The sequence below is a fragment of the Pinus tabuliformis genome, chromosome 5_1 (assembly GCF_031772625.1).
Source record: "Pinus tabuliformis cultivar Carrire ecotype Pingquan chromosome 5_1, CPIR1, whole genome shotgun sequence".
NCBI classification, from domain to species: Eukaryota; Viridiplantae; Streptophyta; class Pinopsida; order Pinales; family Pinaceae; genus Pinus; species Pinus tabuliformis.
The window spans coordinates 638455307-638468246 of record NC_142305.1 but is presented as its reverse complement, the minus strand read 5'-3'; the positions used below and the strand labels follow the sequence as shown (position 1 = coordinate 638468246).

The 12940-nt window shown below is 34.1% G+C and overlaps 1 long non-coding RNA gene across 1 annotated transcript; it reads left to right on the top strand.

Annotated features, from left to right (window-relative positions):
* Positions 1–3026: 3026 nt before the first annotated feature.
* LOC149166590 (uncharacterized) lies at positions 3027–9505 on the top strand. The gene is made up of 2 exons (XR_016260890.1): positions 3027–3173; positions 7466–9505. It is a non-coding gene; the product is annotated as an uncharacterized LOC149166590 (long non-coding RNA).
* The last annotated feature ends 3435 nt before the right edge of the window (positions 9506–12940 follow it).

Sequence of the window (12940 nt, the reverse complement as noted above, 5' to 3'; positions counted from 1 at the left end):
TTCTATAAGGAGAAAATGTAAAAAACAAAAAAACAAAAACAAAAACAAAAAAAACTTATAAAAGATAAATATTTAAACAAAAAATATATATTGCCGAAAAATCATAATTTAAGAAAAAATAATTAAAAATAAATAAACAAAATAAAAGATATTAAAATAAATAAATAATATATTAAAAACAATAAAAATGAATTAAAAAAAAAAACAAATAAAAAAATAAAAAATAAAAACCGTGGCCCATAGTCCATCGGCACGCAAGGCCATTTCCAAGAGCCGCTCTATTTTATTTTTAAATGTTTTTTTGTTTTCGTTTTTATTTTTTTAATGTTATTTTAAAATTATTTTTATTTATTTTTTAAATGTTTTTTTATTTTTATTTAATTTTTTTTGTAAGCTTGGTAGGACTACATCTTCATTATGTCCAACTTCTCACCCGGATATGGAGGATAACACAATATTTGAATCCAAGACTTCCGCTTTGGTGAAATCTCATATCCACGACTAATGGTCTTTTTTTCAAAATAAAATGTTTTAATGTTTTTTTTAATTGTATTTTTTTCTATGTTTTTACTTTTGTTTTTATTTTTTTTAATTTTATTGTGTTTTTTTAATTGTATGTTTATTTTTTTACATTTTTTTGTTATTTTTACTTAAATTTTTACTTAATTGTTTTTTGGAAAAAAACTTCAAATGTCATAATTTTTTGATATAAAATTCATAAATTTTGTTATTTTTTCAATTTTTTTATTCAATTTTTTCACAAAAATCTTTTATTTAACATGTCATTTTTAGTCAAAATGTCCTAAATATATATATTTTTATTTCTATCTATATGCAAAATGTGTATTTTTTGTTGAGTGTTAAAATTATTATTTTTTTGCAACAATTATTTTATGTGTATTGGAGTATTAATTAACGATATATAAATATTAAAAAAAACAATAACCTCAAAATATTAATGTTATTATTATTTTTTAAACTTAAAAAACAATTAAAACTTTCATTATAAGAAAACAATGCAAAGAAAAACAAAAAATAAATATTTGGAAAGCCTTTAAAAGACAAACATCTTAGGATGAAAACCAAGAAAAAAATAGGACAACTTGAAAAATGGTTAAATAATCAACATTTAAAAAAAATTGTGCATACTTAAGACATAAGAAAATTTAAAGTGTCAAAAATATGCCTAAGAAAAAATTGATGTTTTTCAAAATCTGCATGAAAATCACCAACATTTAAAAAAAATTATCCACACTAATACATTAGAAAATTTAAAGTGTCAAAAAAGGCCCTTTAAAAAAAACGGTTGATGTTGCATCAACACTTTTCAAAATCAACATGAAAATCACTAACAATTTAAAAAAATGTTCATATTTGATACATAAAAAAATTCAAAGTGTGAAAAACATGCTAAAAAAAGTGTATTATGAATCGATGCTTTTCAAAATCAAATAATTTTTTGCTACCTCAAAAAAATGGGTACTTGGTACAATTCTCATTTAATAGTTTACGTTGTTCGGACGTAATTATCCAACCTTTCAACATTTACTTCTCCATTATATATTGGCAATTCAAACTTGACATTAAGCTCAAGTAAATGAGACTTGGCATGTCCTCTTGGAAACTTAGGAGTAAGTCTATGTGAAGAAGGAGGTGAAGATGGAGGTGAAAGAGGAGGAAGAGGTGGAGGTTTTCTCCCATTACCATCATCATCCTTTGGTTGATTAGAACTTTTTCCTTACAACCGTGTTGCTCCCTTATCGTACTACACTTTCAACATCTCAGTCATATCAAAGAAAGTTTTTCTAAAAGCTCTTTTATCCTCAAGCATAAGCTCTTGTCCTTGTCCTTCTTCATGTATCATGACTTAAAAAGCTTGTGGTCTTCTTGAGCCAATTTGAGGGTTAATTTCTTCAAGAGTTCCTTCTCCTCTTCTCAATTTAGACCTTGTAAGCATTCAAAAACCTTGAAAATTTGTCAAACCTTCCCAAAAACCATGTTGTGATACCAAACTGATCCAAAAATAAAAAGTAAAGGTTTCATGAAATAATTTGCAAGCTAGTTTGTGTCTTTTAGGCAATGGATCGTGCTTGCAAAAGCACACAAACTTAAGTAAATTTTGCAAAATTTTAACAGTTAAAAGTGAACAAACATGCAGACATCAAACATAGACAAATTGATATTGGAGTTCACCCCTCTTGGGCTATGTCTCTTGGTCCATCTTCCAATGTGACCTCTCAAATGCTCAATATATCAACATACAAGCTTCAATCTGCAAAAATAACACTGTTATTGTGTCCAAAATGCTAAAAAACCCTTGTCTAGGCTCTTCTTGAGCTCAAAAAGGTTGAAAATGAGCAAAATATGACCATTTCTCCAATTTGGTCTACAAACTTCTCTACGAATTGTCTCAACCCTGTTAATTTGGAACCAAAATTCCATGTAGTCTATTGGTGACACCCAAAATTAGTTGGGCAGAGGTCATGGGTTCGACCCACATGTTGAGTCTTGAAAATGTCATTCATTTGCATTACACTTTCACTATTATGTCCATTATATCACTTCCATTTCACCTCCATTTCACTACTATGTCACCACATTCATCCCACTTTCATTATCATTGGGCCACCTTTATGTTTTTCCAATCTTTATTATTTCTAAGCCTTTTAAGTGAATTTGTGGTTAAACATTAGAAAATAATGTGCATATGCTTATACCTAACAAATGGGTTGAGTTTGTTGACATGTGTAGGTTGAAAGGAGGCTTCTAGAAGACCCTTATGTGGCACTCTAAGGCCAAATTCGAATTTGGTTGGAAAGAATCATGGGATCATGAGGATATGTGTCACATCTCCTAATTGTATTGTAACTCTAAAAAGACATGTGTCTTATCATTTCCTATTTTGATTAGGACTCTAGAGGTAGAGGAAGAGATTCATGGACTATCATTAATGAGATGGCTCTCATCTTTTTGTATAAATAGGAGATCTCTCTCCTTCATTTGCTAGTCTTTCCTTTAGTCTTTTCTTAGTCCTTTTAGCTTGTTAGTCCCATGGCTTTTGAAAGCTTTGGAGAGCTTTGTTGTACTTTGCACTTTTGAAGAAATTGAATAAAGCTTTGATGTTCTCAACATGGAAGGAGATGTGAAGTAAATTTCATGGAGCATATTAGGATGTAAGTAGATTAGATTTCATTTTGTAAATATTGCTTTGTAGAATGTAAGGTAGATTAGATTTTCATTCATGCAATTTTAATTTATGCAAGTTATTTTCTCCCGGGATTGTGTGTCTTTGTTGTATTTGCTTTATCTCTAATGGTATTTTCAGTTGTCATATTCATAAGTTGCTGCCTTTATTTTATTTTTCTAGCTTGATTTCTAAGTTTAGTTTCTCAAGTTGTATGATAACATATTGATGGTCTCCTTATCATAAGTTGTTCATCTTTAAGAGATCAGAATACTAATGAATTACAGCTTGCTTTGAGTAGTTTTTGACTTATATCACTAACTCTTTCTTCACTTGTTACACATTACAATGTATGTTGGAAGCAGAATGTTGAAGAGAGGCAAAGTGGTGTTATAATTTGTCATCTTAGAGCTTGATTACTTTTTAGACTTACATCTAGCTACTTCTTAATCGTGTTTCACATAGTACTATATGTTGGAAGCAGAGTGTTAGGAAGAGATGAACATTATCATTGGTCTTTAAAGTGGTTTTCTTACCTTTTTATTGCAGCAGCATGAGTAGTGACTAGTGCCATTAGAAAGTGGTTTTTATGTTTTGCTTTCAGTTTCATTTCAAGTTATTTCTTTCAAGCTCTTTCTTTGCAAGTTTAATGTACAGTTTGAATTACTACATGCTTTCAAGTTGATTGTAGATTAGTGATGCACATAGCCTTCTAATGAACTAATGACGTGATAGAATCATCTTGTCCTTTTGCTGCAGCAAGGATACTTGGTCTCATAGTCATTTTCTCATTATTTGATTATTGCATGTTAGAACAAAACCCCAAAAACAACATAAACTATAAAACAACGAAGTAAGAGAAAGGTTAACTAAGCACATATAGTGCACCACACTTCATCAGTTTACGATACCCGGATTGATAATTTATGTAGAGCAATTTAAGACGTTAAATTGACTAGACATTTTGGCGCCGCTGCCGGGGAAGTGTAATTAGGAGACCTTATTTCTTACATCTGAAAAAAAATTAATAGTCCTTGAGTATGCTCTCCTCTTGCACTTTGTGTGATCTAGAGGATCAGAAAAAGGATTGTTAAGTAAAATAATAATAATAATAATAATAATTCTTGAGTATGCTCTCCTCCTGCACTTTGTGTGATCTGGAGGATCAGAAAAAGAATTGTTAAAAAAATAGGAGACAAAATAAACTTCAAACATTTCAATTGATTCAATAAAAAAAAAAAAATGAAAAAAAAAAATGAAAAAATGAAACTCAACTGCGTTGATATGTTCAAATTGTCCAAAATTGTCTGGTTATGCTTTGTAGTGGTCTTCAAAACACTGTATCCTGTTCTAATAAGGTTTTGCAACTTAGCTGCGGAAACTGCCTGATTCCGCAGCTGTTTCAAGGTTTAACAGGTTACAGGCATCTAATGAAAAAACCGACCACATGGGCATCTCCAGAATTGTCCCGACATGGATCCTATCCTAGTCACCCAGCTCAGATCGATGAAAAACCAGCCTAAAACCTCAGTCAAAGTCTTGTTTTTAACATGTTTTTCTTGAAGTATTTGCTGCCTGAAATTGAAAATCATTAATCCTTTTTATAAAATTTTACAATTTCAGAAAAGAAAAAGAAAAGCAATCTATAGCTATCTCCATTCCTAGCTTCCATTATGGCTGAGAAAAAAAAAAAAAAGGTCAAAATGCATGGACTGCTGTGTTAAAATAAAAACTCTGTTTTCAAAAAGAAAAATGTACTAGGACCCTGACCAGCTTGTGCTTACCTCAGTATAGGCTCATATAAGTCCCTCTGTGTATCCATTTGTCCCTGCATACCATCCCTCAATGTCATCAAGGTTTTCTTCCTGATGTTCAGAAGGAGGAATCTAGAGAAGTAAGCGTTTAACAGTGAACCACTCTTTTCAAAATAAAAGTGGTATTCCTTGGGTAAAACCTCTACTAGAATATTGTGCATAATAAAGCAAAGAAATGATATGTGCCTTTGATTCTTTTAAAGACAGACTTGAAGGAAACAATTTCGTATTGATGATTACTCCCTCACTCCACCGTTTTTTTTTCACTCTCGGTTTCATTCACCACTCTGTTTCATCGTAAACCTCTCTGTTCCATTTTCCTCACCTATCCACTTAAAACCCCGATCACCAGTCCTGCAATTTCATCACAGCCACTCTGTTATAGCCGTAATACCCACTGTTGAGCACTGTTTTTCCGCATAGTTTTCTCCTCCAGCGTGCAAACACCACTGTCAGAGCTGCAGAGTGAGCTGATAACCGAAATGGGCAAGTTATTAAGAGCAGAGCCGGAAGGTTCTAAATGGTTGACTGCATTGAATTGAACTTGTGTAACATACCTGCAAAACAACAAATAAACCACAAGAAAACGAATGCAAATTCATAAAAGGCCGAATGCAGAACTGTTAACTCAGAAAAACGTAAACACAGGAAAAAACGTCAAACTTTACACGCTCGATTTGCCCAAATGGTAGCGAATTTCAAAAAACTAAAACATGGGTTTTTTTGCCAGGTGGGTTAATTAGATAACCCAGAAACCGTTTGAGGAAATTCATGGCGGTCTGGGAGAAATTTTCGGTTCTTTGGAGCCCATTTTTGACTGCCGCGCGTGAAAAAAATTGAATTGATTAACTGATAGATTGAATGTGTTCTGCGTGCCTGAGGAAGGGAATTCTAATTAGGAATCATTGTATATTGCTGGCATCTGAAATCCGATTACACACCTTCCCTCTCATTAAACTCAACCTGTTTGGAGACGTGTTCCAATTGAACACGACTCTCTGCCATTAAATTCCATGAAATCGTTGTCGGTTAGATGTTGGGAGAAAATCATGTTTGACGGATTCCCTGCTTAAGGATAATACCCTTGTCATCTCTGCGCTTGGCTCTTAAACATGTTGTGGAGACCCTCAAGTTTGGCCACGAGAGCAGCAAGTTGTTCATAGCAAGCCGCAGGCAAATTTCACAATGTAACTACTCAGTTGGAGCAGGCTTTAAGTGAATTGGCTTATGTAGAACTTGAATTGTCAAATGAAGTTCGAGAACAGGTTGAACTTGTACATGCCGTCATTTGTAACCATCTTATAGCCACTTCACATGAATTTTTTTTGGTTATGGCTCTGCTACATATGGGCAACCTGTTAGGGCTATCCTACTAAATTAATCTTGCATCAATATTATTGACGAAAAAGCCCATGTCCATAATGCCTGCCTCTTCACCATGTGCTGTTGTTTTTGTTGTTACAAAATCTGTTGTTGCTGCCCTTGAGAGATATACTCTGTTGTTGCTGCCCTTGAGAGAGTAGAGAATGATGCAGTCATCTTCCCATACAGGAAATTCATGTCACAAAGAAAAAAAAAAAAACAACAAAACATTAAGATTTGGACTCCAAAGGATCAAAATAATTTTGTTATGGACTTTTTGTCATATGATCCCCTGATATGATCTGAGGTTTTTGTTGTAATTACTACACTCTGTTTCAGCCACTCCATTTCACAGCACTCTCTGCACTTTCCGCAGCCAATACAGCGTTTCCGCAGCCAATCCCAGATTCCGCAGCTAGCTGACAATTCCGCAGCTGTTTTGTTAAACTCTAGGTTGTAGGTGTCATCAGGCAAAACAGGTCACATGGGTAGCTAGGGAAATGTCAGTACATGGATGGTGTCCTATTCATTCGGTCAAATTTGATGAAAAAGACCCCGGTCAAAGGGAAGTCAAATTGGGTGTTATCACAAAGTCGCCACACTGAGTCGCCACACTAAGTCGCTGCATGTCAAGAAAAAATAATAATTTTGAATCAATGAAATGAACAAGTTATTTTCTCACTTTTCTGAAGGTATTGATTAATTTTGGACTGATAATGAAAGATGAATGGCTAACTTTTCATTCAAGATTTTTAGCTACAGAGCTGTTCCTCAATTCCGCAGCCAGAAAAACCTCATTGTTCAAATCAGCCTATCTTTCTCATACAAAATCAGATTTTGATGATTTAAGTACCATTGGAAAGATCTCAACAAGATCTATACAATGAGAAATATATCATTAGAGTTTGAAATGGAAAATAATGAAATAAATTGCTGAAAAGAAGCAACATCAACTTGAGGCACTAATTCCAAGCAGGTATAAATTCTTTTGATTTTTCCTTTGAGAACTTGTTTCATTAATACAAATTCTTTGTTTTATGTGTAAATATCATAACTAGAGAGATTGATCACCTCTCTCCTTTGATAATCTTACATTCTATTGCAGAAGAAGTATTAGTTTTTTTGCAGGTTCTAGGAGGAAGGACAAATGACTACAAGAGAATGGTGTCTCTCTAAGAGACCAATTTGTTTCATAAGAGGATGATCAGCAACAAAGAGGAAATATGCTGATGCAAAATCAGATCCAAACACTTGAAAAACTTTCAGATACTATTGTCTCCATCACATCCATCCATCACATCCATACTTCATAATAAACCATTCACCTCATTCCACTCCATACTTTTCACTTACATTCACATATACTTTTCATCTCTTTTTGTCCATTCATAACCCACAAATAAAAGCAAGAGGCTCATTCACATGCTTATTGCCATTGCCATTTCTGTTCTCCATTGCCATCTTTCATTTTCATTTTCCATTCCTTGTCATTTTCATTTTCCATTCCTTGTCATTTTCATTCCGCAAATAAGCCCTGCTTCAATGCAAATTATTGAGTCCATAGTCCTTTGAGTCTAAGTTCTTTGTAAAAACACCTTGAGACTTGCATGCCTTAATGGCAAGTCCTCATGCTGACAAACAATGGGAATACATTAATGTCCCTTGTTCGTCAGATCTTCTAGGTGACTCGACATCAGCAAATTCATTCGTACCTAGCAAGATGTGTTTGGGCATCTTGACTCTCATTGTCATCAATGGTGAGAGTTCTCGTGTTGACTAGTGGCATCCATTAATGGCCACTAAGCCAACAATTTCCTACTATGTTCGACATCAGAACATCTTTTCACATAGTAGGAATTGTGCCAATGAGTTTTGAAGACATGAAGACTATTATTTTCAGCATTTTGGAGCAGATTCAACAAGTTTTAGTAGAAGCAATAAAAAGCCATCTTATCTCTCTATCCATGACTCCTCTTGTTCAGCCACTTGAAGAAGAATATGATCAGAAGTTTTCAGCCACCACACATACAACTCATCCATTCCAAAGGGTAAGTGAAGGTACGGCATTTTCTAACTTTTAACCATATAATTCCATAAAAGCTAGAATGATAATTGTTGGAAAAACATTTCTCTTCCTCATTTCATAAAATTGCCAATACCATCAGTTGGGGGGGGGAATACATTCATATTCATATCTTTCCATGTCCATATCATATTCAGGAGTTCACATACTTCCAACATATATTAAATATTACATTGCTATTATGAGCATACAATGGCTTTTGAAAAAGTGCTTAAAGGATAAATTGGATACAAACAAAATCATGGTTGTCACACAAGAACCAACCATCATGCAATCCAATAAAGATATACTTTGCAACAATAATCAAAATATCATTACGCAAAGTTCAAAGATCAAAATAGAAGGCAACAAAAGAAAAAAAATGGTTGTAACACAAGAACCAACCATGTTGCAATTCAAGAGAAACACTTTGCAGAAATATGAAGTTATCAAATGATATCATGCAAAGTTAAGCCAAAGCTCAAGAATCAAAAGAGTTAATGTAATATATATTGCATGAGGACATGCAATAACTTCAGTTGGGGGGTATGTTGAGTCTTGAAAATGTCATTCATTTGCATTACACTTTCACTATTATGTCCATTATATCACTTCCATTTCACCTCCATTTCACTACTATGTCACCACATTCATCCCACTTTCATTATCATTGGGCCAACTTTATGTTTTTCCAATCTTTATTATTTCTAAGCCTTTTAAGTGAATTTGTGGTTAAACATTAGAAAATAATGTGCATATGCTTATACCTAACAAATGGGTTGAGTTTGTTGACATGTGTAGGTTGAAAGGAGGCTTCTAGAAGACCCTTATGTGGCACTCTAAGGCCAAATTCGAATTTGGTTGGAAAGAATCGTGGGATCATGAGGATATGTGTCACATCTCCTAATTGTATTGTAACTCTAAAAAGACATGTGTCTTATCAGTTCCTATTTTGATTAGGACTCTAGATGTAGAGGGAGAGATTCATGGACCATCATTAATGAGATGGCTCTCATCTTTTTGTATAAATAGGAGATCTCTCTCCTTCATTTGCTAGTCTTTCCTTTAGTCTTTTCTTAGTCCTTTTAGCTTGTTAGTCCCATGGCTTTTGAAAGCTTTGGAGAGCTTTGTTGTACTTTGCACTTTTGAAGAAATTGAATAAAGCTTTGATGTTCTCAACATGGAAGGAGATGTGAAGTAAATGTCATGGAGCATATTAGGATGTAAGTAGATTAGATTTCATTTTGTAAATATTGCTTTGTAGAATGTAAGGTAGATTAGATTTTCATTCATGCAATTTTAATTTATGCAAGTTATTTTCTCCCGGGATTGTGTGTCTTTGTTGTATTTGCTTTATCTCTAATGGTATTTTCAGTTGTCATATTCATAAGTTGCTGCCTTTATTTTATTTTTCTAGCTTGATTTCTAAGTTTAGTTTATCAAGTTGTATGATAACATATTGATGGTCTCCTTATCATAAGTTGTTCATCTTTAAGAGATCGGAATACTAATGAATTACAGCTTGCTTTGAGTAGTTTTTGACTTATATCACTAACTCTTTCTTCATTTGTTACACATTACAATGTATGTTGGAAGCAGAATGTTGAAGAGAGGCAAAGTGGTGTTATAATTTGTCATCTTAGAGCTTGATTACTTTTTAGACTTACATCTAGCTACTTCTTAATCTTGTTTCACATAGTACTATATGTTGGAAGCAGAGTGTTAGGAAGAGATGAACATTATCATTGGTCTTTAAAGTGGTTTTCTTACCTTTTTATTGCAGCAGCATGAGTAGTGACTAGTGCCATTAGAAAGTGGTTTTTATGTTTTGCTTTCAGTTTCATTTCAAGTTATTTCTTTCAAGCTCTTTCTTTGCAAGTTTAATGTACAGTTTGAATTACTGCATGCTTTCAAGTTGATTGTAGATTAGTGATGCACATAGCCTTCTAATGAACTAATGACGTGATAGAATCATCTTGTCCTTTTGCTGCAGCAAGGATACTTGGTCTCATAGTCATTTTCTCATTATTTGATTATTGCATGTTAGAACAAAACCCCAAAAACAACATAAACTATAAAACAACGAAGTAAGAGAAAGGTTAACTAAGCACATATAGTGCACCACACTTCATCAGTTTACGATACCCGGATTGATAATTTATGTAGAGCAATTTAAGACGTTAAATTGACTAGACACCACACCTCCTACATATATATTTTTTAACTTTTGGGCTGAAGTCCCCTCTAAATACTGCGCACCTAGTCATATGGACAAGTGGGACTAAGGAGCGTGGGCCAAAGGCCACACGCTCTCCCCTGGACCTGCGCCCAGTCTTGTGTATATCATATGCCCTAGCCCTTGAGCATGGGGAGGACGCCACGCGCCCTGCCCCCGAACGTTACGTCGACGGTTACATTACATTACTGAAAACCGTGAGCTATCTGTCGGCCTGCCCATCCCCCCAACCACTCCACCTTATTAATTTAAATATAAACCATCAAATAACATATAATGAGAAACATGTTTGGCCCAACGGTGTGGCTTTGAATTCGCTGATGATAGGTCAGGGGTTTGAACCCTACGGAGTGTAGCAAACCAAAATTTTGATGAACAACAGAGGGCCACATGGCCTTTCACGATCAGGTCATGTAGCACCCTCTTATTGGACCATGTGGCACAACGAGATTGGTCTGGATTCAACCAATAAAAACACCCAACTATTTCCTCTTGCACATGCCACGTGTTAGTCTTTGATTAGGTCCTGTATTGCTCAGTCATTGGATGACATCAACATTACGTCATCATATGGACTACCATGTGGCATCCATATCTGCATTGTCAACCCTACACTTTCACTTTTTTGTTGTTTGCCAAAAACTTCATTGGATGACATCAACATTACATCATTGTACGGACTACCAGTAATTGTGTTGATTGGTTATTAAATAATATATATATATATATATATATATATATAACTTTTGGGCTGAAGTCCCCTCTAAATATTACGCACCTAGTCATATGGACAAGTGGGACTAAGGAGCGCGGGCCAAAGGCCACATGCTCTCCCCTGGCCCTGCGCCCGGTTCTGTGTATATCATATGCCCTAGCCCTTGAGCGTGGGGAGGACGCCACGCGCCCTGCCTCCGAACGTTACGTCGACGGTTACATTACATTACTGAAAACCGTGAGCTATCTGTCGGCCTATCCATTCCCCCAACCACTCCACCTTATTAATTTAAATATAAACCATCAAATAACATATAATGAGAAGCATGTTTGGCCCAACGGTGTGGCTTTGAATTTGCTGACGATAGGTCAGGGGTTTGAACCCTACGGAGTGTAGCAAACCAAAATTTTGATGAACAACAGAGGGCCACATGGCCTTTCACGGGTCATGTAGCACCCTCTTATTGGACCATGTGGCACAACGAGATTGGTTTGGATTCAACCAATAAAAAACACCCCACTGTTTCCTCTTGCACATGCCACGTGTTAGTCTTTGATTAGGTCCTGTACTGCTCAGTCATTGGTTGACATCAACATTAGTCATCATATGGACTACCATGTTGGATGACATCAACATTACGTCATCATATGGACTACCATGTGGCATCCATATCTGCATTGTCAACCCTACACTTTAAATTTTTTGTTGTTTGCCAAAAACTTCATTGGATGACATCAACATTACATCATTGTACGGACTACCATGTGGCATCCATATCTGCATTGTCAACCCTACACTTTGACTTTTTTGTTGTTTGCTAAAAACTTCAAAACTTTATAACCTCCTCATACGGTGCGAGATTGAAGCGATTCAAGTGTCACTGGAATTAGAACGACAAGTTCTACATTTTGACACTAGTTTTGAAATATTTTGAGCACTTTAATTTTTAAGCATATTTTTAATCCCCTGGATCATTCAAGGAAGATTGGAATATATAAATATTTTGGCTTAGTAACAGACTTTTTTTAATAATACAAATTCCTACGAGTTTCTTTGAAAAACAAATATATGTTAAAGTCACAAATAAATAAGATATATATATATAATTAATTAATTAATTTTAAGACTATAACTAAATTAGACATCAAATTGGTGTATAAGACTTAATTGTTTAAGGGATAAAGGACCCGCATTCGTGCAAAAATTTGACCACTGCTAAAGTTTACAAACATAAATACTCTACCTCTTTTAATATATATATGGGTAGTAAAAGTGAGTGTAAAAATAAGTGACTACTGCTAAAGTTTACAAACATAAATACTCTACCTCTTTTAATATATATATGGGTAGTAAAAGTGAGTGTAAAAGTAAGTGAATTTCTTTTTTAATAAATAAATATGAAAACTAAAAATATATATAGCCGATCATATATATATATATAAGAGTAATAAAGATTTTTATTTATTTGTATGATAATAAAATAATTATAGAATAATAAAAATAAAATTCTAAAATCATTATATAGTTAAATATTAAATTAATGCATAAGATTCTTTTATTTATAAGA